Source organism: Triticum dicoccoides, chromosome 1A, assembly GCF_002162155.2.
Source record: "Triticum dicoccoides isolate Atlit2015 ecotype Zavitan chromosome 1A, WEW_v2.0, whole genome shotgun sequence".
Classification (NCBI taxonomy): Eukaryota; Viridiplantae; Streptophyta; class Magnoliopsida; order Poales; family Poaceae; genus Triticum; species Triticum dicoccoides.
In genome coordinates, this window is record NC_041380.1 from 553345965 (window position 1) to 553351874 (window position 5910).

Sequence of the window (5910 nt, forward strand, 5' to 3'; positions counted from 1 at the left end):
GAAAGGCCTCTTTGATTCACAACAATTAAAAAATGCGGGAATAGGAAATACGTAGGAATAGAGTAGCATGTCACCTTGAATACAACATGATTGTGAGGGTGTTTGATTGTGCACATGAAAAAATGTAGGATTCTTTCAAAAAGGTTTAAGTGAATGAAAAAAACTATGCAAATGAATCGCAAGGAAAAAAATTCTATCATATGCAATCATATGAATCAAAACAACCTGCATAGAAAAAGTTCCTAAGGATTGAAATCCTTTAAAATTCCTTTGAGAATCCTTGAAATCAAAGAAGAGTGTAAATTTAGCGACAAGTTACATAACAAGAAGTAAAAGATGTTGCTTAGACTTCATGCATTGGCCGATGGGGCCACTCATCATTAATGCCCCGGCCGTACAATATTCTACAACCAAAAGGAAGTCAAGAGGGTTGCTTAGTCTTCATGCATTGACTCCAAGCGGATTGATTGAGTGATGGGAAAAATCTATGGAGCACTAGTAGAAGGCCCGTGCGTTGCCACGGGCTTTTAAATATTTTTACCGTGTGCATATATAAACATAATGCATATCAAGTTTTACGTGTAAACATAATTGAAATCCATATCACACAAAAATATTCTTCGATACAAAATGTAATTCGATAATGTATACATAGAAAGACACGCAATGCACAAAATAAAGAAAGTGGTACAGAAACATAGTACTCTTTATTGTGCACTATATTACACAAGGTAGATAGAACTCTACATGACTTTTATGCTTAAGACCAATCATCTCACGAAGCATTTCCATTGTTATTAACCATTAATTAAAGACAACAGATGGAGCATTTTGTTACCTTTAAACAAATATTTCAAGATGCTGCAACCAGAACCTTAATACATTATGGAATTTCCTAACAAATATTACATAGACCCAAATATACAACACACCATCCAATAAAAAATCATTATAATACACACCATCTAACTTAAAAGTCTGGCATATGAAAATTTAGACCTCCGATAGAAAACGCTGAATTTCAGCAAGAAATATCAAATACATGCTTCCCTGTCCGATGTATAAATATGTGTAATTCTCAATTGATGCACTTTTGAAATCTTCTAACTCACATAACACCATAATTATAGTGATTGTGCAACATATTTTTTAGAAAGCATGCATAAGCCTTTGAGTATAAACACAACTTTTGGTAGGGAGTCAATAACACCCCTAGGTAGCCAAGCCTTTGAGTATAAACAAAAATGATTTCTCAATCTTTCTTTTGCTTCATGGAGCTGTAATTATTGCTAACAGAAACAAAATAGAAATCACATGATAAAAAAGAAACAACGCAATAGGAGAAAATGAGGCATACTACGTGGCCATGTCGCTGACCTGGCCATCACAACCTCCGAGACCAAGGGGCGAGGAGGTGGCGGCATCAGCTCCAATGAACCTATGACACCAAAATGATTATGTTTGCCATCCTCGATCGTCGGCATCATCGACTCAGTGGTCGGTCCCCTTGTATCTTCTTCCCCATGGATCGGGATTGATTCGACATAGGATCAGAACAACAAACAAAATCGAAAGTCACAAAGAATTATAGCCTAGTAATCGACAACAAAAGAGTGTGAACGAGACTTTCAAACAGAAGGTACAAGTGAAGGAGTCATTTTGTGCTCAGTATATATGATGTAGTAATACATAATAACTTGTAGTGAGAATTTTTTTACACACATTCGCAAAGGCAGAAGAAATTTGATCCACACATAAATACTAATCGAGCAATCATTTAAGGACAGAAGGAAAGCATATAAAAAATGTAAGGAGCGAACAAAAGCATCACGTGATATTACTGCTCAAGCATAATCAGAATATCAATAGAGCCTTCCTTCTAGTAATGCTCAGTCAGCCAAATTAAGAAATATCGGTAACACATGCATATCTATTAATGATATTAGTGAACAATGCAAAAAGCAAAGGATTCCATTTGTCGCAATTAGTACACACGACAACTACTTCATAAGTTCATATGACCAATCAGTTAGACCACATGGTTAAATTCATTCATAGATGAACAATAGATGAACAACTAACAAAAGTCAAGAAGGATCCTTACAAAAACAATGATTGGTCAGGAATTTGGAAGGAGGGAGGGTCTATTATTAACGCTAGTGAAGGCGCATGTCATGCCAACTCTACAAAGTTAATTCCATTTACAAAAATCACATCGGAAAAGTATTGTGCATTCATGTTCTAGTCTTAATATCCCTTAGGTAATCTTGTTTTCAGCTGAATAACGATCATGTCAAGCTAAACAAAGAGGACGCCGACAGGGCCACATTGTTCCCTGCCCACCACCGCCCACTTCCACACGCCACCATCCATGTTCACCGCTTGGATGCCGGCCCCAGCTCTCAAGCCCCTAGAACCGGTGCGCCCACGGGTCGCCGCGTTGGGTATGTACCCGCCGCCACCGCGTTGGACCTTCTCGTCCTACAATGCAATAGCCATTGCCTTAGTTGTCTACATCAGACATCTAAAATGAAACAAAAGTCAAATGCTACTAATTAGATGTAATACATCAAAATGTCAAACAGAGTCAACACTTTAATTATGCTTCATAGGATAAGAATCAAATATACATAGTTAAACCAAATACTTAACAAAGTGTCAACAACATTTCACAGATTTTTTCAGAATTTTTGAAGCACTAACCTGGCTTGGCTCAATGCCAATGTGGTTCAGCATATCAATGCATAGATGTAGGAATCATCCTTGTACTCTGCACAAACAAGGGAAAAACATGAGCTTTCATGTTTCCGTGTATTATAGTTGAGCAGAAGCGATACATGGACAGTAGTATGAATGTACAACAGTGGGAAAGTTGAGGTTCCCTGGGCTGAATGTCGATGAAAGGTGCCTCCCATTTGCCCTTGTAGTCCAGGTTCCTAATTATCTGACTACACAAATATCCCATGTCAGAAGTTGCAATGCCAATGCACACTGCTGTTTGTCTACAATTTGACTATCTAATCTTACTCTAGCAGAAGTACCTTTTGCATCCATGGTCTCTTGCACCGGGGTACGTACCAAACTCCTAACTTCTTACAACTGATGATATTGTTAGGCGATGGAATTTGGAGTAACTTCTTGCTGACAACTAATGATATTGTTGGGCATTGAATTAATTGAACCACCCAAACTACTTTCAATCCTTTCTCGAAAGACAAATCAAGGAGACCACGAGATAGAAAAGGAGAGAAACTTACCATTAAGATAGAGGACAAGTCAGGCAGTCTTGCACATGGTGTTGGTAGGCAGCACCGCCGTTGTCGGGACAGTTCGCGCGCGCCCCAAATCCATATCCTCCATTTTTGCAAGATTCTGTACACCACATCTTTCTTACTAAAGTGGGAGAAACCATAAATCGACTATCAATCATCATTAAGTGTAGAATATGGTCATTAAAATCATTGCACATCGCTTGCTTGATTCTCCTCTATTAAATTAGCATTCATCACGGTGCCTTCTAAAGACAAGGCATGACAGAAACACAAAGCACAGCCCAAGCACATTGGTTTATGTACCATACTCATTGTAAATAATTAGAAGCTTCTGTAAGATGTGACACTGTTTACATGTTTGGAGTGAATTGCATCCTCGTACAAAGGATAGAAGAACTGAATGCTTATGTACTTATAAAATACAAAAGTGAAAAGGGTAATTAAATCATGTTGGGTTAAAAACCTTACGTTCCCATGGTTCTTTCTCAGATCAAAGAACTCAAAATATCAGCAGTGGATATTGGAGGCAGGAGAAGAAACGACGTGACCTTCACCCACATCCTTAATGGCCAGCCTCATCTCCATGCCCAGGATGATCTGAAGCCTCCCTCAATAATTCGACACCTGCACGATGACCGACCGTCAGATCACAACACTCGGCTTGGGCAACGAATTCGAGGGATTTCTAGACCAAGCGTTGAGAGTACCTAGGGGTCACCTTGGTTTTTGTACACGACAAAAAGGAGTGCGGGAGGCGAGCCCCAACCCATCGAGACCATGATGCCTTGAGAGAAAGCTAGGGGAAGCGATGGTGAAGCACGACATCATGGCGCACGTGCTCTACGTCTCAACGCTACAGTCGAGCATCGCCATGTAGCCGCACAACAGCTTGCACTCCATGAGTTACACACTATTTTCGCTCACACGACGAACGCCATCCGCCAGTCACTGAGACCCATCCTCTCAACCCTGCTGCTCCATGATCACGCGACGCCGTGTTGGTTAATGCAGAAACATAGGAGGCGAGCATCGTAAGGTAAAAAGTCCGGTTTGGACGGGATGAAAGACGAACCAAAATAAAGCAAAATTGGACAGGGAAGGGGGTGGATGAGGAGGTGAACATACAACGAGGTCGGGGTGGCTGTGGCCGAAGCATGAGGCTCGGCCTCCTCGCCGACGACCAAATCCGCCGTCAGAGATGATGAGGTCATCAGCCCCGTGACCTGGATCCCGCCAACAGGGTGATGCAGAGGAGAGGTGCGGCGGCGTCCTACGGGTGAGGACGGCGAGGAAGGTGAGGGAGCAGCTGAGCGCGGTGGTGCGGCTGCGTCCCTCGGGAAGACGAACGGCGAGCGGCCCGAGGCGGGAGGCGGCGAGGGGGAGAGAAGAGTCGTGCGGTGCGGGGTGAAAGCCCGACTCGCTCGGTTTGTAGCAGGGTACTGCTATAATCGAAACATTTCCTTTGATGTAATTTGACTACGTATGGAAAGATTAATCAGTGATTGACCGACTTATGGTAAGTTAATTAATTTAGATTTGATTTTTAAATATTGATTAGAGATTAACCGTGATTGATTCTCTCCCATAAAGACATTACTAAATAATTTGTGTCCACATGGAAAGTTCTGATCCGTTTGGCTTTCGGTACATGGGATGGTGGAAGGAAAGACGAAAATAAACCGGACGAAAATAAACCAGACGAATAATAACCGTGGACGCAATCCTACCAACTGCTCCATTAGGAGTAGAGATATGTATGCACGGATGATACTATGTTTCAAATCAGATTTTTTTTTTCTTTACAAAGGGAGCACAACACATGGATTGACTGACCAAACAGACATGTTTGTTGATTCATGGGGGGAAATGAAGCATCCGTATGCACAATGAAAAGATAAAATGCACATGCATGCAAGACGGTTGATTGACTGGTCAGGCGAACCGGTACCATACGCCATACCATCCCAGGACGGTGTGCGTGCAGGATCGACTGGCGGCCTCGACTGGCCGTGTTCTTTTTTTTTGACATCCGTACATGTCCTACGGCCATCGGTCCAATCCACACACACGAAGAGCATGCACGCCTGACGCCTACACAGTGAGAAAGGCATCGCGCACTTGTGCTTGAACTGAAAAAGCTTGAAAGGACAGAGCGACTCTCCTCGGCTGACACAGAGAAAAGCTTGTGGCCTTGAGTGGCAAAATTTCGTGTTTTGACCTTTTTCTAAAACCTATTCGAGATCTGATCCTAGATTAAAAAAAATTAAAGATCTGACCCTTTTGCTATCGCCAGAGTCCATGGCGGTAGGGTCTAACAGCCTACCGCCAGGGACTTTGGCGGTTGAAAACATCGCTACCGCCAAACAGGCACAAGCATACATTATGTTCAATACTTAGGAGGTTTTTGACGGTAGGGCATGCAACCCTACCGCCAGGGTCCTTCGTGGTAAGCTGTTATACCCTACCGCTATGGTCCCTGACGATAACAAAAGGATCAAATCTTGAAAAAAAAATTAAACTAAGATCAGATCTCGAATAGGTTTGAAAAAAGGGTCAAAACACAAAATTTAGCCGCCTTGAGTAGCCATTACAGCTTGCCGAAAACGGAAACCACTAACTTGCAAACGAGCGACATAAG

The 5910-nt window shown here is 42.0% G+C and overlaps 1 long non-coding RNA gene across 1 annotated transcript; it reads right to left on the reverse strand.

Moving 5' to 3' along the window:
• Positions 1 to 2493: 2493 nt before the first annotated feature.
• Positions 2494 to 3350, reverse strand: LOC119327481. The gene is made up of 3 exons (XR_005158546.1): positions 3258 to 3350; positions 3042 to 3148; positions 2494 to 2948 (listed from the first exon to the last, which is right to left on the reverse strand). It is a non-coding gene; the product is annotated as an uncharacterized LOC119327481 (long non-coding RNA).
• Positions 3351 to 5910: the final 2560 nt, after the last annotated feature.